Source organism: Salvelinus alpinus, chromosome 2 (assembly GCF_045679555.1).
Source record: "Salvelinus alpinus chromosome 2, SLU_Salpinus.1, whole genome shotgun sequence".
NCBI classification, from domain to species: domain Eukaryota; kingdom Metazoa; phylum Chordata; class Actinopteri; order Salmoniformes; family Salmonidae; genus Salvelinus; species Salvelinus alpinus.
Genome location: NC_092087.1, coordinates 126,235,824 through 126,261,670, shown reverse-complemented (window position 1 = coordinate 126,261,670; position 25,847 = coordinate 126,235,824). Strand labels below are relative to the sequence as shown.

Genomic DNA, 25,847 nt, shown 5'->3' with positions numbered 1-25,847 from the left:
TACAGCTGAAGTTGGAAGTCTACATACACTTAGGTTGGAGTCATTAAAACTCGTTTTTCAACCACTCCACAAATTTCTTGTTAAACTATAGTTTTGGCAAGTCGGTTAGAACATCTACTTTGTGCATGACACAAGTAATTTTTCCAACAATTGTTTACAGACAGATTATTTCACTTATAATATCACAATTCCAGTGGGTCAGAAGTTTACATACACTAAGTTGACTGTGCCTTTAAACAGCTTGGAAAATTCCAGAAAATGGCTTTAGAAGCTTCTGATAGGCTAATTGACATAATTTGAGTCAATTGAAGGTGTACCTGTGGATGTATTTTAAGGCCTACCTTCAAACTCAGTGCCTCTTTGCTTGACATCATGGGAAAATCAATAGAAATCAGCCAAATCTGGTTCATCCTTGAGAGCAATTTCCAAACGCCTGAAGGTACCACGTTCATCTGTACAAACAATGGTACGCAAGTATTGACACCATGGGACCACGTAGCCGTCATACCGCTCAGGAAGGAGACTTGTTCTGTCTCCTAGAGATGAACGTACTTTGGTGCAAAAAGTGCAAATCAATTCCAGAACAACAGCAAAGGACCTTGTGAAGATGCTGGAGGAAACGGGTACAAAAGTATCTATATCCACGGTAAAACGAGTCCTATATCGGCATAACCTGAAAGGCCGCTCAGCAAGTAAGAAGCCACTGATCCAGAACCGCCATAAAAAGCCAGACTACGGTTTGCAAATGCACATGGGGACAAAGATTGTACTTTTTGGAGAAATGTCCCCTGGTCTGATGAAACAAAAATAGAACTGTTTGGCCATAATGACGTCGTTATGTTTGGAGGAAAAAGGGGGAGGCTAGCAAGTCGAAGAACACCATCCCAACTGTGAAGCACGGGGGTGGCAGCATCATATTGTGGGGATGCTTTGCTGCAGGAGGGACTGGTGCACTTCACAAAATAGATGGCATCATGAGGCAGGAAAATTGTAGATATATTGAAGTAACATCTCAAGACATCAGTCAGGAAGTTAAAGCTTGGTCGCAAATGGGTCTTCCAAATGACCCCAAGCATACTTCCAAAGTTGTGGCAAAATGGCGTAAGGACAACAACGTTAAGGTATTGGAGTGGCCATCACAAAACCTTGACCTCAATCCTATAAAAAATTGTGGGCAGAACTGAAGAAAAAAAAGTGTGCGAGCAAGGCCTACAAACCTGACTCAGTTACACCAGCTCTGTCAGGAGGAATGGGCCAAAATTCACCCAACTTATTGTGGGAAGCTTGTGGAAGGCTACCTAAAACATTTGACCCAAGGTAAACAATTTAAAGGCAATGCTACCAAATACTAATTGAGTGTATGTAAACTTCTGACCCACTGGGAATGTGATGAAAGAAATAAAAGCTGAAACAAATCATTCTCTCTGCTATTATTCTGACATTTCACATTCTTAAAATAAAGTGGTGATCCTAACTGACCTAAAACAGGGAATTTGTACTAGGATTAAATCTTAGGAATTTGTGAAAAACTGAGTTTAAATGTATTTGGCTAAGGTGTATGTAAACTTCCGACTTCAACTGTAGGTCCCCAAGACCACCTTGAGGGAAGGGTTGGTAAAGTATATGAGGGCAACCTTGGCTTCATATTGAACATGTGTGCCACATGATGTGTGGTTGTGTTGCACTGTGGCATACAATCTAGCTGCTTGGGTCTAACATGCACTAGCAGTCATAATACTGTGATGGTCTTCGACTGGTCATCTTGACTGGTCATTTGTGTAATGTACCAAGCAGACCACTCAAGAATTGTCCAGTCCAGGATGCACAAATCACTTTCAGTCCATCTAGTATGTAGACAACTCAAACCCCCACACCATCTCAGGCTATTTGGAGAACCACTGACAGCTATGTCGCTGCACCAACCCTTTTAATATAATAGCAAATGATGGGAACTGTTATGTTGAACAGAAGTACCATTGCTGAATTGGTTGCTGGTCTGTTTCCTCTGTTAAAAAATGCAGCACCTGTGCAGGCTTTTGGTGAGTGAGTGTCTATTCTTGCTCCTACAGTATGCTTGAGTTGTACTCACTCACTCAGATCCGATGAGGATGTGTGCAGTACAAAAGTTGGAAGTATAGATGGAGAGTCTGCCTCCTGCCGTCTGTCTCGCTCGCTCGCTCTCTCAATGAGTATGTTTACATGCAGACAATAATGCGATTATTGTGAATATTCAGATAAATACTTTTTACATGCTTTGCAAGAAGGACGATTTCCCTAATAATCCTGTTTACATGGACACATCTGAAATCAGGCTAGCTGATGGCACTCTGATAAATGCAGAAAATCGCCAATCAAAATAAACGTTTTACCACAGCGACCATGTTATTTTTGGGAAGCATATTTAATTCTGAACTACTTTGCATACATTCAGCTGTTCCAAACTCACTTCGCTCGCGCTAAAGAGGCAGGCTCGCTCGGCTGGTGCTAGTACATGCACAGATCAAATGCACAGCTGGAGCGCCGCTTTAAACCAGGTGTTGTAATCTGTGTATGCTTACATAGAGGTTGACCGTACGCCGATGTAAGATAAGCAGAGTAAGGTGTTTACATGACTATTGCATAATCCGCCTACTATCTTAATCAGTTTAATATCAAAATATTACTGTGCATGTAAACGCACTCACTGTCCTTCTCTTTCATTCTCTCTTTCGCTCCATCTTTCTCCCTCTCTTGGCACCCCCCTCCCTCCCTATCTTTCTTTGCTCAGCCTCCAGAGCTAGAGGACAGGCCTGTCAGGCAGGGCTGTCACTGAGGGTTCACTGAGTAAACGGTTCAGTGGCAGATGAGCAGTGGAAAAACACTGGCTTATTCAGCCTCAGCCTCTCCACAGTACAGTGGCTACAGGCCGGGAGGCCCATGTTCACTACATTAAACTGTGTTATGGTGGATTATCATCAGAATAATTCTCTGTGTTAACTTACTAGTGTTTCTTCTTCATGACCGTGTTGCACATAGCTAGGAGGAGGACCTGTTTTCATAATTTTCGTTAACCACCTCGTCTTGCTTTACTTAATAGGTCTTGTTATCAGTCGGCCAACTTCAAGATCGGTAACTATTTCTAGAAGACATGCGATCAAAGCATTGTTTCAGTTCAATCCAATTTAACTGCACTTCAATTGAATGTGATTCAATAAACTATTTTGAGTTAGGCTATTGTAGCCATGCATGCCGGTTCTATTTGCTGCCTCAAATCAGCTTTCTCCACTAAAGCAAGGAAAAGAGGCAAATCTCCTCCCTGGTGAATGGTGGGCAAACACTGGACAGGGGGCTATAAATAGTCTGTGTGGAGGCTGCTGGAGCACAACACCTGGGGGGGGGCAGGAGGGGAGGGGGCCTGAACTGAAATAGTAGTAAAACCATATTGGGCTGCCTGAGGGGCTTTGTGCTGTAGATGACCCTGCCTAAGGGACATCCGAGCTGGGATGAGCTGCCTTAATGCTTAATTTTGGCTAGGTGAATGTTTTTGCTCGTGTGACCCTTAAAACACCTTCACTTGAAAAACGAGAAATAAGCTGCAATAGTACTGTTTGTCCATCATGAGACGCTGTAGCCAGTATATACTTCCTAAAAAATTGTCAGGATTAATCTAACGCAAGAGATCTGTCATTCACTTTGACGTTTTTCCCGAGGAGATCTTAGCCGTGCAATTTTACATCTAACTAAGATGTTTGATGCAGTATTTCTCAAGTGAAAAAAATTGCATAAAAACGATTAGTCTCTCGTTGAATGACAACAAACACTTGATTGAATAATCCCTACTATTGACCAAACACCGACGAAGGGGCCAAGACTTCACTAACATCTTTGGCTTGCCTCGAAATGTTTGTGTGTGCACGAACAGCCCCCCCCCCCCAAAAACCTTGCAGAAGACCAAAACTAACAAATAATTCACAAAATGTCATAATATAAGCCCAAACTGTCGAATGGGAAGCATGCGGATGCCTTTTCGAGTCAGATGGGACAGGTTCTGTTAATCTGGGGCAGTAGCAGAGGGGGAGAAGAGAACCAACATAATAAGCTGAGGAATCCAAGGCAGAAGGTTATTTGGCAGGCAAAATGGTTGCACAATGGTTGAATAATGCAGGTACAAGTGGTTCACTGTGCGTCGTCATGGACAATTGTCTGTCTGTCCTGTCTTTCTTGATTTGATATCTCTTAACAGGTCGGCCTGAATCGGCGTTGTCAGAATTCTGTAGCCTAGTAGAAGAGAGCTGGCTCACTATGCCACGTGTTCTCTAGCCTGTTGTCTGTCCTTTTCTTTATTGATGTGCGATTGGTACATGTACACTGACTGATATGGCCCCTTCTAAAGCTAATGTGTTTGAAGAGGCAGTGTTGATATATTCTCTCTCCACGGGGAAATGACAAATTGGCAGACACTCAGGGTATTTTCTGGATCAAAAAGGGGCTGAGACGGTGGTCCCCCATCTGGGCGGCGTAGAGACATGTTAGCATTTTTAAGACGATTTCCCCCCGCAATTATACAGATTTCTCAATGGAGCTGAGAGATTGTTGCAGGTTTAAAGACATTTCCTGCGACTCTTAAATATTCTGGCATGGAGCTGAGAGACCGAGGGGGAGGAAAAACATTTTGCTACCGTGTGCATTACTGAACAGAACATTGCCCTGGTGTTATTGATGCCCGTGTGCGATCACAAAGCCATGCAAGCGGTCCGTTCCTGCTCTGCCCTCCGCTATCGCCTTGACTGCACCTATTTGAGTCTCCCTAATAGTGAGGCAGCGTGTTCTACTTTGTGCCACACCCCCATGCAGCATAGCCGTGGGTGTGCACCGCACGTGAATGTGCATGTTTTGTAGGTTGTTGTCATCAGATTCTGTTTGGTATGACTAGGCTAGTTCTCCCCTTGCAGTTTGTCTTTCAATAGACTTGAAAGTTGGCAAACATGGCTTTTCCTTCTCTTTTAAGGGATTTTATTTTATATTTTTGCTTTGAGGAATGTTGCATGTCTCTCTTTCCTTCCCTGTCCACTTTTTTCTTCTTCTCTGTTTGAAAACTGTCAGTCTTCTGAAACACCCTCTTACCGTCCTTTGGAAGGAGAACTGAAGCGCTGTATTCCTCTGACTGTCAATTACCTTTTTAAACCCATTCCTTCTAGAAGAAATACAGCCTCTTTCTTTGCTGTGCCTCAACCACCCACTCAAGGCAATGACAGGATTGAAGCAAAATGTTTCCACCTCTAGCAATGTTGCCATTAGGCTCAAAGGAATGTATTAACAGCATCACGAAGTCCTTAGCCCGTTCTTGCCTTGCAGCTGTCTATTTTCCACAAGTATTAAAATAGTTCTATCCTGCTTTGACTTGAAGCAGGGTTAAAGTAGGCTTACGTTGCATTAAAGCCACTTTTTAAAATGAAAAACCATGTTTGATGTATTTGATACAATTCCTGCTCCAGCCTCCCCAAATAAGGTGCCACCAACCTCCTGTGCTGGACCCATGTATTAGGGGCCGATGATTAGGCCTATGTAGCATACTGTTATACAATATGACTCCAATTAGTTTGCCTTTGCGCCCCTCCTAAGAAATAGCGGAAAAGCTGAACAATAATTCAAAAAGAGAAGACCGCTAACTTGAGTAATTTAGCACTTTGTCATTTTCCAAAATTACATACTTTTTTTGAGGGTGAGTCAGGAAATAATTGCTCAGGACTCCTGTGAAAGTGACTGATAAGGACAGAAAATTGCTGAGAAACACCGACCCCAGCAGCCCAGCAATGGGAAACGCAACTTCCTCTTTAACTAGGCTAGATGACACTCAGCGGAGTGCTACTGCAGCAGCTAACTAGTGTGCTTCAGTAATCTGGACACGTGCATATGCATGAGGTCGCACGCATACCGTCCAGCTTTCACCCGTGTAATATTTCTCTAGAGGAAGGGCTTTGGAAGGAAGTAAAACAACAATAGCTACTGAAACACAGTAGTGGCCCATAGCCTCCCTGCAGCATACACTCCCGACTCGTACCTGCCTTCTCAGCAATAACAGGAAGTGTAGTCGATATTATTGTTGCTATTAGCACGCCGCGCCGGTTCATGGAGCCCATGAGCATTTCACAAGCATTTCGCTACACAAACTTCTCGCTACACAAACTTCTCGCTACACAAGCATTTCGGTACACTCGCAATAGCATCTGCTAAATACGTGTATTTAACCAATAACATCTGATTTGAGATAGTGTTCCCCGTGGGAGGAGAGAGGATGTCGAGAGACTTGTTGTTCCAGATTAGAGGACTCTTTGTCCTCCACCATTTCCCCTAAGGAATATATTAGTTTGAAGGTTTGCGCTTTGGGGGAAGTTGTGTTCCCAAAGTAGGCGAGAGACGAACACTGTTTGTTGTTTCAGGTGAAGAGAGGCTCTGTGTTCTCATTAAAGCAACCTGCCCGCCCTCTCCCTCAGACTCCAATAGTGTCCAGATCAGATTTGATTCATTAGAGTAGCGTAGCTCACTATTTACCATACACCATCCAAAGCGACTTAGGCTAGACCCACTAACAATGTATGTACTCTATGTGTTTGTGATCCCTACAGGAATTGAACCCACGTCCTTTGGGTTGCTAATGCCACGCTCTTACCAACTGAGCCACAACAGACAGGGGGATATGCTAATCCACTAGATTAGGAAAAAGTACCACCTTGTCATCGGGTGAAGCATCAGTGTCCCATGCCAGCCTGCTGCACATCTGGGCACGGTCAGAAAGGTGATTTTTAGCGTGGCCGTAAGCCTAGCCTAGCCTAGCATGCCCATTTATAAGTGGAGGGTTGCGCTAGGCTAATCCGCTAGGACAAAACGCCTGCTGTTGCAGCTGTACATCTGTGCACCTCTTTTTAGTCATATCCTCTTTGGATTGCAGCCTGGCCACCTCTGCACACTCTAGAAGATAGAGATAGGCCATCTAAGGGTAATCTCCCTTAATATTTAATGGAAGTGTCTGGGTTTTGCCATCAGCCAAGCAGGTGTGTAGCATAGACTACTGATGCGATTTCCATGGCACTAGTGAATTAAGTAGCTTTTCCACAAAGTGCTGTCATTGGGTGGATGGTTGTATGCTTGTGGATAGTAGCCTATAGGCTAATAAGGCTTGGGGTAGAGCTCTGATACTGTATCAGACAGCATCATGTTAATGCAGATGGTGAGACGGAAGGGAGGAGCGAGTAGCCTATGTTTGTCTGTGTGGTCCTGATGAGTGGATTTTCAGGCCAGATAACCAAGAATTTCTGCATGTAATTTTATTAACCTTGTGGGGCCCTGTTTTTGGTCGACTCTTTACTCTCTTTTGCTATAATTTGTCTGGTCGAAGAACACACTTGAAACGTTTTAATGGTTAACGTCATCTCAGAATTTAGAACTTTCCTCGCCTCTCTAAGAATGCTTTGCATTTCATTTACAGTGTCTTCTGAAAGTATTTACACTCCTAGACTTTTTCCACATTTTGTTGTTACAGCCTGAATTTGAATGGATTCAATTGAGACGTTTTTGTCACTGGCCTACAAACAATACCTCATGAAGTCAAAGTGGAATTGTTTTTAGTTTTTTATATATATAAAAAATGAAAAGCTGAAATGTCTTGAGTCAATAAGCATTCAGCCCCTTTGTTATGGCAAGCGTAAATAAGTTCAGGAGTAGAAATGTGCTTAACTACTCACGTAATAAGTTGCATTGACTCACTGTTTGAAATAATGTTTTAACATGATTTCTGAATGACTACCTCATCTCTGTACCCCACACATACAATTATCTGTAAGGTCCCAGGGAATTTCAAATACAGATTGAATCACAAAGACCAGGGAGATTTTACAATGCTTCGCAAAGAAGGGCACCTATTGGTAGATAAGTAAAATAATAATCTGACATTGAATATCCCTTTGATCTTGGAGAAATTATTCATTACACTTTAGATGGTGTATCAATAAACCCAGTCACTGGAAAATACAGGCGTCCTTCCTAACCTAGTTGCCGGAGAGGAAGGAAACCATTCAGGAATTTCACCATGAGGCCAATGGTGACTTTAAAACCGTTAGAGTTTAATGGCTGTGAAAGGAGAAAATTGAGGATTGATCAACAGCCTCGGGAAGTAGGGATGCTGAGGGTGCAGCAGCACCCCTGAGAAATCTTAATAAAAAATAAAAAAATTATTAAATGTTTGTCTTCTCAAAAGTAGTGCACTGGTCCTGTATTAGTGGACCAATATAGCAGTTTTTAGCGTGGGCAAAATCGCAGCACCCTCCAAACTTCTTACCGCAGCTATGATCAACAACATTTTAGTTACTCCACAATACTAACCTGAGTGAAAATAAATAAGGAAACCTGTACAGAATACAAATATTCCAAAACATGCATCCTGTTTGCAACAAGGCTCTAAAGTAATATTGCAAGAAATGTGGAAAAGCAGTTCACTTTTTGTCCTGAATACAAAGTGTTATGTTTTCAAGCATAGTATTGACTGGCTGCATCATGTTATGGGTATGTTTGTAATCATTAAGGACTGGGGAAATGTTCTGGGGAAAAAAGTAACAGATTGGAGCTAAGCACAGACAAAATTGTAGAGGAAAACCTGGTTGTCTGCTTTCCACCAGACACTGGGAGATGAATTCACCTTTCAGCAGGACAATAACCTAAAACACAAGGCCAAATCTACGCTGGAGTTGCTTACCAAGAAGACGGTGAATGTTCCTCAGTGGCCGAGTTACAGTTTTGACTTAAATCTACTTATTGTCTAGCAGTGATCAACAACCAATTTAACAGAGCTTGAAGACATTTTTAAATAACAATGGGCAAATGTTGTACAAACCAGGTGTGGAAAGCTCTTAGACTTACCAAGAAAGACACAACTATAATCACTGACAAAGGTGCTTATACAAAGTATTGATTCAGGAGTGAATACTTATGTACATATTTAATATTTAATACATTTGCAAAAATGTAAAAACATGTTTTCACTTTTTTGTCATGGGGTATTGTGTGAAGAAGGGTGAGTTTTCTTTTTTTTTTTTTTATCCATTTTGAATTCAGGCTGTAGTATGAATACTTTCTGAAGCGACTGTAGCCCTATCTCTTCACTATGATTTTACACTGACGGAAAGTGCATTAGAGGCTTGGCTGTAGAAACCTCAGAACCTATAGAATTATGATGATATAATTTAAACTAGATTATGTCCACTTGACAAGACTTCCGACCCCTCTACCTCACAAAATGTCCACTTGACAAGACTTCCGACCCCTCTACCTCACAAAATGAGGATTCTGAATTTATACAGTATTATATGTGGAATCTTTAGGTAGAGGCCATGTCTAGGCCTATATATTGTGAAATATAAAGACCTTTGTAGAGAGGGTTTAGATTTCACTCGAGGGTTGAGGGCACTCGACTCCCCTTGCGCCAAGGCAGCACTGGGCGTTGGAATGGCTGCGGAGACGAAGACGAAGAGTTTATATATGCAGTAACTGTATGTAACCAGCTCATTATGAGGATAACAAACTGCTCTTGGCAACCGCTGGACAGAGCTGATATCGGTCAACTGGTTCCAATTCCCTCTCCATCTTTCCTCTCTCTGTCCTTTCTCCCTGGACCCTCTCTCCTTTTCACTTTCTCTGTTTCTCTCTCCCCCACTGTGCGGTGTGTAGTCAGCTGGCTGGTTAACCTCGCTCTTTCTTACTCCCCCCCCCCCCCCCCCCTCTCCTTGTCACTTCTGTTTTTCACTCTCTCTCCACTTTTCTCACTATCTCTTTGTGGGGTGTTTGGCCTCAGTGTAAAGGTGTGCCAACAGTGCAGCAGGTCTGGCCTATGGGCAGCGTAATCAAATAGGCCTGCTTGCTGCCACGCTTGGTTGTCCCTCTGAGCTTCTGGCACTATAGTACTGTTTTGACTGTGTGTACTGCATTTTCAAAGCCTCATCGTATCCTTTCAGGGATGAACCTACAGCCAAGGAGAAGAAACATTGGAGATGATCACACAAACATTTGTTATTAAATCAAGCAGATTATTGCAGATCCAACGCACATCTCCCCAGGACAATGGAAATATCATTTGAAACCTGAAGACCAGTCAGACTAGATTGCGTTAACCTCACTACCTGTCCTTTCTCCTTTACTCACTACAGGTGGATCTGTTTTCCTCCAAGGCCCTATTTCTAAACTAGGTTGCTGACTTGGCCAGCTGTGCTCTGTCTCTGGCCCAGTATAGAAGAACAATTCAGTATGACATGGCAGATGACAGTATGCCATCCCTCATCCTCATCCTGCCATGTCTTGACCCAATTCCTTCATCCCACTTCCTCCATCCCAGATCTAGGCTATTTCAGCTGTCGCCACATTCTCCCCTGAAGTGCTATAGCTGATCTCTGTCTCTAGATGTGTTGTTATAATCTCCTTACCATCTCCTATAGGCCCTAAGCCTGGGGATTGTCCATTTATTCTCTCAATGCATCCTGTCCAGCGCGTCCCGTTTCAGGCTTTTGTCATTAGGATTTAAACAGTAGAAGGCTAAGTATAGCTGATTCATTCCTATGTTAACCTAGTGAGCTAATGGGAATTCAAGTGCACTTACTGCGCTAATGAGAATTTTTATGCAAGACGGAGCCATTTTTCGCGTTCTTTTGGGTTAGACTAGAGGTCTTTTAATTGAGGTTTTGGGAAACATGGGAACTCATTGCCTGCAGTATTTCCATTCTCTCTGCATTATGCAGAGAGTTGCCTCCTCACCTGTGGCCGGCGTCATGCCAAAATCTTTTGGTTCAGAAATGTTCCTTCACACACTTTGTGAATGCGTCTGTCAGCGAGCAGCATCCGCCTGCGGAGTGTAAGTCACTTCGTCAGATACAGATCTGCCAGAGACTGGTTATAGCCCCTAGAGAAGCCCTCTGCTCTGTGAGGCAGCATTGATGAAAGACTGACTCTGAGCCTGCTATCTGTGAGTAAGCTGCATTAATAAGTGTATCGGTTTCTACCAACTGACTCTGGCCTGTGAGAATTATCCTGATCTGTTTCACTTATTTACATTTACATTTAAGTCATTTAGCAGACGCTCTTATCCAGAGCGACTTACAAATTGGTGCATTCACCTTATGACATCCAGTGGAACAGCCACTTTACAATAGTGCATCTAGATCTTTTAAGGGGGGGGGGGGGGGGGCAGAAGGATTGCTTTATCCTAGGTATTCCTTGAAGAGGTGGGGTTTCAGGTGTCTCCGGAAGGTGGTGATTGACTCCGCTGTCCTGGCGTCGTGAGGGAGTTTGTTCCACCATTGGGGTGCCAGAGCAGCGAACAGTTTTGACTGGGCTGAGCGGGAACTGTACTTCCTCAGTGGTAGGGAGGCGAGCAGGCCAGAGGTGGATGAACGCAGTGCCCTTGTTTGGGTGTAGGGCCTGATCAGAGCCTGAAGGTACTGAGGTGCCGTTCCCCTCACAGCTCCGTAGGCAAGCACCATGGTCTTGTAGCGGATGCGAGCTTCAACTGGAAGCCAGTGGAGAGAGCGGAGGAGCGGGGTGACGTGAGAGAACTTGGGAAGGTTGAACACCAGACGGGCTGCGGCGTTCTGGATGAGTTGTAGGGGTTTAATGGCACAGGCAGGGAGCCCAGCCAACAGCGAGTTGCAGTAATCCAGACGGGAGATGACAAGTGCCTGGATTAGGACCTGCGCCGCTTCCTGTGTGAGGCAGGGTCGTACTCTGCGGATGTTGTAGAGCATGAACCTACAGGAACGGGCCACCGCCTTGATGTTGGTGGAGAACGACAGGGTGTTGTCCAGGATCACGCCAAGGTTCTTAGCGCTCTGGGAGGAGGACACAATGGAGTTGTCAACCGTGATGGCGAGATCATGGAACGGACAGTCCTTCCCCGGGAGGAAGAGCAGCTCCGTCTTGCCGAGGTTCAGCTTGAGGTGGTGATCCGTCATCCACACTGATATGTCTGCCAGACATGCAGAGATGCGATTCGCCACCTGGTCATCAGAAGGGGGAAAGGAGAAGATTAATTGTGTGTCGTCTGCATAGCAATGATAGGAGAGACCATGTGAGGTTATGACAGAGCCAAGTGACTTGGTGTATAGCGAGAATAGGAGAGGGCCTAGAACAGAGCCCTGGGGGACACCAGTGGTGAGAGCGCGTGGTGAGGAGACAGATTCTCGCCACGCCACCTGGTAGGAGCGACCTGTCAGGTAGGACGCAATCCAAGCGTGGGCCGCGCCGGAGATGCCCAACTCGGAGAGGGTGGAGAGGAGGATCTGATGGTTCACAGTATCGAAGGCAGCCGATAGGTCTAGAAGGATGAGAGCAGAGGAGAGAGAGTTAGCTTTAGCAGTGCGGAGCGCCTCCGTGATACAGAGAAGAGCAGTCTCAGTTGAGTGACTAGTCTTGAAACCTGACTGATTTGGATCAAGAAGGTCATTCTGAGAGAGATAGCAGGAGAGCTGGCCAAGGACGGCACGTTCAAGAGTTTTGGAGAGAAAAGAAAGAAGGGATACTGGTCTGTAGTTGTTGACATCGGAGGGATCGAGTGTAGGTTTTTTCAGAAGGGGTGCAACTCTCGCTCTCTTGAAGACGGAAGGGACGTAGCCAGCGGTCAAGGATGAGTTGATGAGCGAGGTGAGGTAAGGTAGAAGGTCTCCGGAAATGGTCTGGAGAAGAGAGGAGGGGATAGGGTCAAGCGGGCAGGTTGTTGGGCGGCCGGCCGTCACAAGACGCGAGATTTCATCTGGAGAGAGAGGGGAGAAAGAGGTCAAAGCACAGGGTTGGGCAGTGGAACTTATCACAGGACTCCTCATTGCAAGGTCGAGATGCTGCGATGACAGCCCTCCACCGCCTCGCTCTACCAGCAGTGGCTGGCACACACACACACACACACGCGTCTAGGGATGGGTACCGAAACCCGGTATTAAGCGGGCCCCGGGGCTAAATTATGAAAGACCGTAGTATCGATAAGCTCCGACGTTATCGGTTCTGATTTCGGTACATGACCTATTTATTATTGCAACATAAACGTTATCTTGCACATTTTATCTCACCAACCGTTTTCTAATTTGCAATAAGATGAAGACATTCGTCTATGATGCATGTTAGCTATTCCCAATCCAGAAGAGAGAGATCTCTGGCGCGGAGCCTGTCTCTCTCACACGCTACAGCCCACACACACAAGAAAGACCCTGCTCTTAATTAGTGACGATGGAGAGAACTAAATGTTCAAAAGTGTGGTTACACTTCGCCAGAGTCAATGCTGACAATGTTCGTTGCCACAAGTGCAACAAGACTTTGCTCGTGTTTCCGCCCTTACAAGCAAACCTGTCCAAACATCTATCGAAAGTGCATCATGTACAGGCAGAGAAAAGCACAGTTTTCGACTGCCTAGCTCGTGGTTCATCTCTCGTTGCCCGCTCTACGTTGGGTATGTATGCTATCAGCCTAGAGCCCACACACAGATTTAACTCAATTATGTGAACATGGGTTCCTGATCAAAAGGAACCATTAGCCAGCTGATTGTTTAGCTATGGGTGCGTTCAGATATTCAATCAGATTTTGCAACTTGTTTGTTAAAGTTGCAGCTACAATGAACCAACCCACTCCTCCCTCTAATACCGCTGGTCCAAGCCAAAGACAACCCTAAAGCCCCTTCACGCTGGCGGCTAGTGGGAGGATGACTGAGGAGAGGGTGAATGAGTGCCACCTAGCAAGTTCATAGTGAAAGGCCTACACCCCTTTGCAACAGTGGAGTCCAAGGGCTTTAGGTAACAGTCTGTCAGTATATATTGAGTTGTATTCATGTTTTGGATATAGTAGTATAAAAGGGTTGTATGTTAGTCCCATCACTCCACAATACACAACACAATAATTCAATAAGGATAATTCAACACATGAAAACGATCAGCTGGCCATCACATCAGACTGGTGGACCAGCCTCTGTCAGGACCACTATCTCACTGTTACAGTGCACTACACAAGCCAGGGCAGTGTAAAACAGAAGGTCCTCCACACCAGGGGCAGTGTAAAACAGAAGGTCCTCCACACCAGGGCAGTGTACAAATCGCAAACTGGCGAAGTAGTGGCAGAGGAGATCTCAGACATTCTGGAAGATTTTGAGAAAGAGCTGAGCAAGATTGTAGCTGTGACTGTTGATAATGCTGGCAATATGGATGTTGTCATCAAGAGGCTACACATCCTAAAAATAGGATGCTTTGCACACACATTGAATCTGGCAGCGCAGAAAATCTACAAAATGACTTCCATTTGAATCAGAGCAGTGGTCGTGTGGTTCAAGAGATCCTCGATGTCCAAAACAGTCTGGAAGGAAAAGCAGCAGCTCCTTGGTAAGAAGCCAGTTCAATCTATTAAAGTATTATTTAGAAATTCCCACATTGAACAATTTAATTCAGTATTCGGGTGTGCGGTAATTAAATGTATGTTGTGTTTTTTGTTTGTTTTTTAAAGTTCTTCCGCAACACTCACTCATCCCTGATGTCAAGACCAGATGGAACTCTGTCTAATGATAGAGATTCATGGAGCAGTATCCAGCGATCCAAGCAGCAGCCTTGGACTCACGACTGCAAAAAGCAATGAAGGACGAGGACTTCCATAAGGCTGAGGAGTTTGTCCAGCTCATGAGAATCCTCTATACATCCACACTGTGTGCGTGTCATGTGACAAGAATGCCACCTGTGGACAGATCAAACCCATCCTCCACAAACTGGAAGAGCACTTCACTGTGAAGCATGAAGATAGAACGAGGAGGAGTCTGAAGGAGAAGAAATGGAGGAGACAGTCCCTCCATTGTACAAAACAAGGAGTGTCTTGGCGGAGCTGTTCTCAGAGGAGGACAGGGAGTGGAGGTTGACGATCCAACAGAACTCCTCGTCCCTCACCCTCAGCGAGCGTGTTGACTTAGAGGTCGAGCTCTACAAAGGCCTGCCTCCCATCCACATGGCTGAAGATCCTGTGATGTGGTGGTGGGAGAAGAGTTACTCTGCCCCTCACAAACATTGCAACAAGCTACTTCTGTGCTCAAGCTTCCTCCACCCCTAGCGAGAAGGTATTTTCGACTGCAGGGAACACAATAAGCCAGGAGAGGTCCCGACTTCTGCCAGACAAGGCAAATATGTTGATCTTTCTCCAGAAGAACTGTTAAGAACTGTTAGTCCTTTTGCAGCCTACCTGCAGGCCCCACCCGTGTTGCTCTACACCACTGTGTTTTATTTTGCAGGAAAATATTGTTTCATTTGTTATACATTTCCATCGTCACAACATTCGTCTATAATAGTGATTTGTTTAAAACATTGCTGTTTCTTTTGCTGTAAATAATTGCTTATTTTATTTATTTTACATTTCAGAAAATAAAGCAATGTTAATTCTGTTATTAATTTGTTTCTGTTTTTTGTTTTTTTTAATAACAAGAAGAACCAATAAGAATACCGTTAAAGTACCGGATCGATAAGCAGTATTGGTAAGAATAGTAATACTGATAAAATCTTAACGATACAAATCCCTACACACGTCACACAATTGACCGTTAGCGTATTCTTGGTGCAGTCTACGTAGAGCCAAGCTGCAGTCCATGTGACTCACTGCAGACGTAGGGAGCCAGTGTGACGTTAATAGGAATATGATTGACCTACATATTCCCATACAGTGTGTGTGTGTGTACATATGTATTGTACAGTTGTGGCCAAAAGTTTTGAATGACACATATTAATTTACACAAAGTTTGCTGCCTCACTGTCTTTAGATATTTTTGTCAGATTTTACTATGGAATACTGAAGTATAATTACAAGCATTTCATAAGTGTCAAAGGCTTTTATTGACAATTACATGAAGTTGATGCAAAGAGTCAATAATTGCAGTGTTGACCCTTCTTTTTCAAGACCTCTGCAATCCGCCCTGGCAGGCTGTCAATTAACTTCTGCGCCACATCCTGACTGATGGCAGCTCATTCTTGCATAATCAATGCTTATCAAATCAAATTTACTTGTCACATACACATGGTTAGCAGGTGTTAATGCATGTGTAGCGAAATGCTTGTGCTTCTAGTTCCGACCATGCAGTAATATCTAACAAGTAATATAACCTAACAATTTCACAACAACTACCTTACACACACACACAAGTGTAAAGGAATGAATACGAATATGTACATAAAAATATATAAATAAGTGATGGCCGAACGGCATAGGCAAGATGCAGTAGATGGTATAGATTACAGTATATACATATGAGATGAGTAATGTAGGGTATGTAAACATTGTTTAAGTGGCTAGTGATAAATTGATGACATACATTTTTCCATTATTAAAGTGACTGGAGTTGAGTTGGCAGCAGCCACTCAATGTTAGTGATGGCTGTTTAACAGTTTGCTGGCCTTGAGATAGAAGCTGTTTTTCAGTTTCTCGGTCCCCGCTTTGATGCACCTGTACTGATCTCGCCTTCTGGATGATAGCGGGGTGAACAGGCAGTGGCTCGGGTGGTTGTTGTCCTTGATGATCTTTTTGGCCTTCCTGTGACATCGGGTGGTGTAGGTGTCCTGGAGGGCAAATAGTTTGCACCCGGTGATGCGTTGTGCAGATCTCACTACCCTCTGGAGAGCCTTCCGGTTGTGGGCGGAGGAGCTGCCGTACCAGGCGGTGATACAGCCCGACTGGATGCTATCGATTGTGTATCTGTAAACGTTTGTGAGTGTTTTCGGTGACAAGCCGAATTTCTTCAGCCTCCTGAGGTTGAAGAGGCGCTGCTGCGCCGCCTTCACCACGCTGTCTGTGTGGGTGGACCATTTCAGTTTGTCCGTGAGGTGTACGCCGAGGAACATAAAACTTACTACCCTCTCCACTACTTTCCCGTCAATATAGATAGGGGGCTGCTCCCTCTGCTGTTTCCTGAAGTCCACAATCATCTCCTTTGTTTTGTTGACATTACGTGTGAGGTTATTTTCCTGACACCACACTCCTAGGGCCCTCACCTCCTCCCTGTAGGCCGTCTCGTCGTTGTTGGTAATCAAGCCTACCACTGTAGTGTCGTCTGCAAACTTGATGATTGAGTTGGAGGCGTGCATGGCCACGCAGTCGTGGGTGAACAGGGAGTACAGGAGAGGGCTGAGAACCCACCCTCACCACCTGGGGGTGGCCCGTCAGGAAGTCCAGGACACAGTTGCAGAGGGCGGGGTCGAGACCCAGGGTCTCGAGCTTAATGACGAGTTTGGAGGGTACTATGGTGTTAAATGCTGAGCTGTAATCGATGAACAGCATTCTTACAAAGGCATTCCTCTTGTCCAGATGGGTTAGGGCAGGGTACAGTGTGATGGCAATTGCGTCATCTGTGGACCTATTGGGGTGGTAAGCAAATTGGAGTGGGTCTAGGGTGTCAGGTAGGGTGGAGGTGATATGGTCCTTGACTAGTCTCTCAAAGCACTTCATGATGACAGAAGTGAGTGCTACAGGGCGGTAATCATTTAGCTCCGTTACCTTAGCTTTCTTGGGAACAGGAACAATGGTGGCCCTCTTGAAGCATGTGTGGACAGCAGACTGGGATAAGGATTGATTGAATATGTCTGTAAACACACCAGCCAGCTGGTCTGCGCATGCTCTGAGGACGCGGCCGGGGATGCCGTCTGGGCCTGCAGCCTTGCGAGGGTTAACACGTTTTAAATGTTTTACTCACGTTTGCTACAGTGAAGGAGAGCCCGCAGGTTTTGGTAGCGAGCCGTGTCAGTGGCACTGTATTGTCCTCAAAGCAAGCAAAAAAGTTGTTTAATCTGTCTGGGAGCAAGGCATCGTGATCCGCGACGGGGCTGGTTTTTCTTTTTTAGTCCGTGATTGACTGTAGACCCTGCCACATACCTCTCGTGTCTGAGCTGTTGAATTGCGACTCTACTTTGTCTCTTAGCTTCTTTGATTGCCTTGCGGAGGGAATAGTTACACTGTTTGTATTCGGTCATGTTTCCGGTCACCTTGCCCTGATTAAAAGCAGTGGTTCGCGTGTTCAGTTTTGCGTGGATGCTGCCATCAATCCACGGTTTCTGGTTGGGGAATGTTTTAATAGACGCTGTGGGTACAACATCACCGATGCACTTGTTAATAAACTCGCACACCGAATCAGTGTATTCGTCAATGTTGTTGTTCGCCGCAATGCGGAACATATCCCAGTCCACGTGATCGAAGCAATCTTGAAGCGTGGAATCCGATTGGTCGGACCAGCGTTGAACAGACCTGAGAGCGGGAGCTTCCTGTTTTCGTTTCTGTCTATAGGCTGGGAGCAACAAAATTGAGTCGTGGTCAGCTTTTCCGAAGGGAGGGCGGGGGAGGGCCTTATATGCGTCGCGGAAGTTAGAATGACAGTGGTCTAGGGTTTCGCCAGCCCTGGTAGCACAATCGATATGCTGATAGAATTTGGGGAGCCTTGTTTTCAGATTAGCCTTGTTAAAATCCCCGGCTACAATAAATGCAGCCTAAGGATATGTGGTTTCCAGTTTACATAGAGTCCAATGAAGTTCTTTCAGGGCCATCGATGTGTCTGCTTGGGGGGGAATATACACGACTGTGATTATGATCGAAGAGAATTCTCTTGGTAGATAATGCGGTTGGCATTTGATTGTGAGGAATTCTAAGTCAGGTGAACAAAAGGACTTGAGTTCCTGTATGTTGTTATGATCACACCACGTCTCGTTAATCAGAAGGCATACACCCCCGCCCTTCTTCTTACCAGAGAGATGCTTGTTTCTGTCGGCGCGATGCGTGAAGAAACCAGGTGGCTGTACCGACTCAGATAGCGTGTCTCGAGTGAGCCATGTTTCCGTGAAACAAAGAACGTTACAGTCTCGGATGTCTCTCTGGAATACTACCCTTGCTCGGATTTCGTCTACCTTGTTGTCAAGAGACTGGACATTGGCGAGTAGTATGCTCGGGAGCGGTACGCGATGTGCCTGTCTACGGAGCCTGACCAGAAGACCGCTCCGTCTGCCCCTTCTACAGCGTCGTTGTTTTGGGTCGCCGGCTGGGATCCGATCCATTGTCCTGGGTGGTAGGCCAAACAGAGGATCCGCTTCGGGAAAGTCGTATTCCTGGTCGTAATGTTGGTGAGTTGACGTTGCTCTTTTATCCAATAGTTCCTCCCGGCTGTATGTAATAAAACCTAAGATTACCTGGGGTAACAATGTAAGAAATAACACATAAAAAAACTAAATACTGCATAGTTTCTTAGGAATACGAAGCGAGGCGGCCATCTCTGTCGGCGCCGGAGTTTGTCAGAATTTGTGGGTTTTTGTTTGTCCACCCGCCTCTTGAGGATTGTTCTCAATGGGATGTTCTCAATGGGATTAAGGTCTGGGGAGTTTCCTGGCCATGGACCCAAAATATCGATGTTTTGTTCCCCGAACCACTTGTTATCACTTTTGCCTTATTGCAAGGTGCTCCATCATGCTGGAAAAGGCATTGTTCGTCACCAAACTGTTCCTGGATGGTTGGGAGAAGTTGCTCTCGGAGGATGTGTTGGTACCGTTCTTTATTCATGACTGTGTTCTTAGGCAAAATTGTGAGTGAGCCCACTCCCTTGGCTGAGAAGCAACCCCACACATGAATGGTCTCAGGATGCTTTACTGTTGGCATGACACAGGACTGATGGTAACTCTCACCTTGTCTTCTCCGGACAAGCTTTTTTCCTGATGCCCCAAACAATCGGAAAGGGGATTCATCAGAGAAAATGACTTTACCCCAGTACTCAGCAGTCCAATCCCTGTACCTTTTGCAGAATATCAGTCTGTCCCTGATGTTTTTCCTGGAGAGAAGTGGCTTCTTTGCTGCCCTTCTTGACACCAGGCCATCCTCCAAAAGTCTTCGCCTCACTGTGCGTGCAGATGCACTCACACCTGCCTGCTGCCATTCCTGAGCAAGCTCTGTACTGGTGGTGCCCCGATCCCGCAGCTGAATCAACTTTAGGAGACGGTCCTGGCGCTTTTCTTGGGCGCCCTGAAGCCTTCACAACAATTGAACCGCTCTCCTTGAAGTTCTTGATGATCCGATAAATGGTTGATTTAGGTGCAATCTTACTGGCAGCAATATCCTTGCCTGTGAAGCTCTTTTTGTGCAAAGCAATGATGACGGCACATGTTTCCTTGCAGATAACCATGGTTGACAGAGGAAGAACAATAATTCCTAGCACCACTCTCCTTTTGAAGCTTCCAGTCTGTTATTCGAACTCAATCAGCATGACAGAGTGATCTCCAGCCTTGTCCTCGTCAACACTCACACCTGTGTTAACGAGAGAATCACTGACATGATGTCAGCTGGTCCTTTTGTGGCAGGGCTGTCCTTTTGGGATTCAGTTCATTTGCATGGCAAAGAGGGACTTTGCAATTCATCTGATCACGCTTCATAACATTCTGGAGTATCTGCAAATTGCCATCATACAAACTGAGGCAGCAGACTTTGTGAAAATTAATATTTGTGTCATTCTCAAAACTTATGGCCACGACTGTATACCAGTATGTAGGCTAGGCTATATGTACAGTGTGTGAGTCCCTCCCCCATACTGTGTAAGTGCATACGCAGGAACACACACTCTCCTCCTGTGCCGTTAATTCTCTCTGACGCAGTAGACCACAAATCACTCCCCCCCCCCCCCCCGTCTTCCTTGTTGTCCCACGCTTCACGGCCCATAGCCTCCTGACACAGCAGCCTTTATTTCCAGGAAGCAATGATGACACGCTCAATGCAGCCTCTGCACCATTCACTAATACAGTCAATGGAGGTGCACCACTGCACCACAGCCAGTGAAGATGACCCGTTTCCAATAGCTGTCAGTGAAGATGCCATATTGTTTCCTTTAATGGGGATGGGAAGATTGGCAGTTTCCCTCAGCCATCAATAAAGATGCCAGGGATATGCGTTTCCTGTAAGTCAATGGAGGTGCAGCACTGGCCATACAGTGCCTTCGGAAAGTATTCAGACACCTTGACCTTTTCCACATTTTGTTAGGTTACAGGCTTATTCTAAAATGTATTAAATCGTTTCCCCCCCTCAATCTACACACACTACCCCATAATAACAATGCTTTTTTATGTGCTAATTTATTTAAAATATAAAACATCACATTTACATAAATATTCAGACCCTTTACTCAGTACTTTAAGCACATTTGGAAGCAATTACAGCCTCAAGTCTTCTTGGGTATGACGCAACATGCTCGGCACACCTGTATTTGGGGAGTTTCTACCATTCTTCTCTGCAGAGCCTCTCATGCTCTGTCACGTTGGATGGGGAGCGTTGCTGCACATCTATTTTCAGTTCTCTCCAGAGATGTTTGACCGAGTTCAAGTCCGGGTTCTGGCTGGGCCACTCAAGGACATTCAGAGACTCCTATGTTGTCTTGGCTGTGTGCTTAGGGTTGTTGTCCTGTTAGACTGGGGCGAAGGTTCACCTTCTGAGTGGCTGAGTGCTCTGGAGCAGCTTTTCATCAAGGATCTCTCAGTACTTTGCTCCATTCATCTTTCCCTCGATCCTGACTAGTCTCCCAGTCTCTGCTGATGAGAAACACCGTCACAGCATGATGCTGCCACCACCATGCTTCACTGTAGGGATGGTGCCAGGTTTCCTCCAGACTTGATGCTTGGCATTCAGGCCAAAGAGTTCAATCTTGGTTTCATTAGACCAGAGAATATTGTTTCCGATTGGTCTGAGAATCTTTAGGTGGCTTTTGGCAAACTCCAAGCGGGCTGTCATGTGCCTTTTACTGAGGAGTGGATTCCGTCTGGCCACTCTACCATAAAGTCCTTATTGGTGGAGATGCGGAGATGGTTGTACAGAGGAACTCTGGAGCTCTGGCAGAGTGACCATCAGGTTCCTGGTCACCCCCCTGACCAAGGCCCTTCTCCCCCGATTGCTCAGTTTGGCTGGGCGGCCAGCTCTAGGAAGAGCCTTGGTGGTTCCAAACTTCTTCCATTTAAGAATGGAGTCCAATGTGTTCTTGGGGACCTTCAATGCTGCAGAAATATTTTGGTACACTTCCCCAGATTTTTGCCTCGACAAAATCCTGTCTCTGAGCTCTACGGACAATTCCTTCGACCTCATAGCTTTGTTTTTGCTCTGACATGCACTGTCAACTGTGGGACCTTATATAGACAGGTGTGTGCCTTTCCAAATCATGTCCAATCAATTTAATTTACCACAGGTGTACTCCAATCAAGTTGTAGAAACATCTCAAGGATGATCAATGGAAACAAGATGAACCTGAGCTCAATTTCGAGTCTCATAGCAAATGGTCTGAATACTTGTGTAAAATAAGGTATTTCTGTTTTTATTTTTTTATTTTAATAGATTTGCAAAACATTCTGAACTTGTTTTCACTTTGTCATTATGGGGGTAGATTGCTGAGGATTTTTTAAATTAAAATCAATTTTGGAATAAGGCTGTAACATAACAAAGTGTAGAAAAAGTCAAGGGGTCTGAATACTTTCCGAAGGCACTGTATATAGTCAAAGGGGATAGGAAGACATTATTTCTCCGAAACTTCAATGTAGATGCCAGGGTTTCCTGTTTCCTGTCACAGTGATGGTGCAGCACTGGTCAATGTGTCCATAGCCAGGCAATGAAGATTTGATACTCAGTGTTTCCCATTACAATCAATGAACCTGCAGCACTGCTCATACAAGATGCCAATGTTCCCTTTACAGTCACTGAGGACATGATACTGTCTACTTGTAAAAGTTGATGAAGATGGCAGTTTTTATATGTTAGTTGATGATTATGCAAGTTTCCCCATTTCAGGAATTCCCAGTCAATGACATGCCATGTAACCTAATACCAACAACCAGACTGGTATGTTTAATACAGTAGTCAGCATCAGGAAATGCTGTGGTGGCAGACAAAATGTAGACTATGAAACCATATCAATTGTGACCGCCTCATTCTGCCCTGTGACCGCCTCATTCTGCCCTGTGACCGCCTCATTCTGCCCTGTGACCGCCTCATTCTGCCCTGTGACCGCCTCATTCTGCCCTTACACATCTTTTTCAAGTCGCCTAACTCCATTGGTTAAATATAAGGACTACTTTATGTTGCAGAGGGAGAACCATTTGTAGCATAACAGGGCAACACATTAGCTCTGTGTATGTCACGTTGGCAGTGGCCTCTCTAAATGCCAGCCTGGTCGTGGAACAGTGAGTGTGTACTTTTAGCTCAGCATTTCCTGTTTTGATGGCAAGAGTGTTTGACAGATGGGCTTCCTCTGCTCTGCTCTCCTCAGTCCTCTCACTCACTCACACACGCACCATCTCATGCGGACTGCATTGCCAGAAAGGGGGGCTCATGCCCACTATACCGTCCTTGGCAGAGCCAAGAATTCTGCCCTGACAATACCCTCTGTGTTGATGAGAGCTGTAGAGTGGGTGGTGGTGGGTACTAAGTAGCTGCCCTATACAGAGCTTAGGCTAGCTATGTAGCTATTCAAATAGTTCTAATAGTTTTCACCCCTACACACCTCCCCACCGAAACACAATCTGCTTGAGTGTGCTGTACAGTCATGATGCTTGTGCACCATACTGAATACTGCAGTTAAACTCTGTAGCTACTTAGCATTGCGATTATGAGTGTGGGATACAACCAGGATATTAACAATAAAGTAGCCTATACACCTGAATGTACAAAACATTAGGAACATCCCCTTTTGCCCTCAGAACGGCCTCAATTAGTCAGGGCATGCTCAACAAGGTGTCGAAAGCGTTCCACAGGGATGTTGGCCCCAATGCTTCCCACCGTTGTCAAGTTGGCTGGATGTCTATTTGGTGGTGGACCATTCTTGATACACACATACAGGAAACTGTTGAGTGTGAAAAACCCAGCACCGTTGCAGTTCTTGACACACTCAAACCGGTGCACCTAGCAACTACTACCATACCCCGTTCAAAGGCACTTAAATATTTTCTTACTCATTCACCCTCAGAATGGCACACGTACACAATCCATGTCTTAAGAATATATCTCTTTTTATCTTTCTTTTACATGTCTCCTCCCCTTCATCTACACTGATTTGAAGGGAATATTGGTTTTCCTAATGATTTGTACTCTGTGTATAACATATAACAGGGAAGCCATTGCATCCTGATATGCCCCACTTTAAAGCTGTATAACCTGTTAGCCTATGCTCTGTATTGAGCAGGAGTGACAAGCCTCAGTATATTACCCAAGGACTCCCAACTGTACGGTTCCACCTACTCCAGGCCACATTAACTATTCCCCATTCAACACTCAGTCAATAGCTATTATCCTATTAAACAGGAGAGGTGAGGGACTGGGCAGGATAAGGAAACCGGTTTTGGTGAGCAGTGAAAAGACTTGTTTAACTGGAGGCCATGACACCTGGCAGGAGTTTGCCACTTAAAGGGGATGTAGGCTATTCTACACTGCCTACAGAAAGGACAAACCATAGAAATGTAATAGGAATACTCAAAGGGATCCTTAAAGTCCCTAGGCTGTGTCTCAATAGCTTGTAATGGCTTCCTTCCTCATCTCCTTTCCTTGACCACTAATCCTAAAGGATGTGATGGTTGAACATTTTTGATGGTTTATTAATAATATTAATTTAAATCTATCCAGCCCTGTTCAGTACTCACAGAGGAAAGGAGACAAGGAAAGGGAGTTACTCAGAAGTATTAAGACAAGTAGGATCAAGTTTTATTTATTTATTTATTTAACCTATTTTTGTGAGACTTACCAAGCCTGCACTTGCACAAAACCAATCATTTCTTAGCATTTCGACCATTCAGAACAGTCTGGAACACAGCGGTCTCTCAAACTGCTCACTCAGTAGATTTTATCCCCGTCTCTCTCTCTCACAGTGCTCCGCTGTGACCTACTTTTGACTTTATGGCTTTTCTGGCTAAACTCTGAAAATTAAAAACCATGAGGATCTCCCCCACCCCACATTACATTTGGTGCATAGTGCAGCCTGCCCTGACCCTTTTAGGATGGATGGATGGATGGATGGATGGTGTGTGTGTGTGTGTGTGTGTGTGTGTGTGTGTGTGTGTGTGTGTGTGTGTGTGTGTGTGTGTGTGTGTGTGTGTGTGTGTGTGTGTGTGTGTGTGTGTGTGTGTGTGTGTGTGTGTGTGTGTGTGTGTGTGAGATCTCCAGCTCTCTTGAATAGATGTGGAACTATGTTCCCTATTTCAGCCTAAATGCCAGTGGGAGAGGTGCCCAAAGTATTGCCAGTTGGACTACATAGCAGCAGCACAGGACCCAGCCACAGGCGTCACATACACTCTGGGGTCAAGTGGTTATTTGACCAACACACGTCATACACACACACCATCCTCTCTGCCAGCTAGGTCAGTAGACACGACCCAGTCAGTCTAATCAATAGCCACTACGCCCATGCCACCCTGTACCGTCTACCTGGCTGCAGCCTGCATGTGACACTCTGACACATGCCTCCACCCTACAGTCCTGCTTAAGAACCTATTGAACCACCATGGAACCCTGGGCCATATTCAATAGTGGCCCTGGTCAAAAGTAGTCCACTATATAGGGAATAGGGTACCGTTTCAGACACACACAATACGTCCATTGATCACTGCCGTCATAGTCAGCAACACAGCAAGCCCCTGGCATCCAGGCCTGGCATTGGCAGTACAGTACTTTCCAGAATAGTGCCGCAAGCTAACACAATAATGCTCCTTTTGTTCCTCTGTTTACAATTATGTGTGCGTGTGTGTGTGGGCCTTGCCCTGAATTCAATCCACTTTGTGCTGGAAAAAAGAGAAGAGAAATGGATATAGGGAAGGTTTTTTTTAAAAAGGGGGATTTTTCTC

General features: G+C 45.1%; 1 protein-coding gene across 4 annotated transcripts in view; it reads left to right on the top strand.

Moving 5' to 3' along the window:
• LOC139568665 (SEC14-like protein 1) overlaps positions 1–25,847 on the top strand; it is a 54,225-nt gene that overhangs the window by 5,809 nt on the left and 22,569 nt on the right. The window lies entirely within an intron of this gene.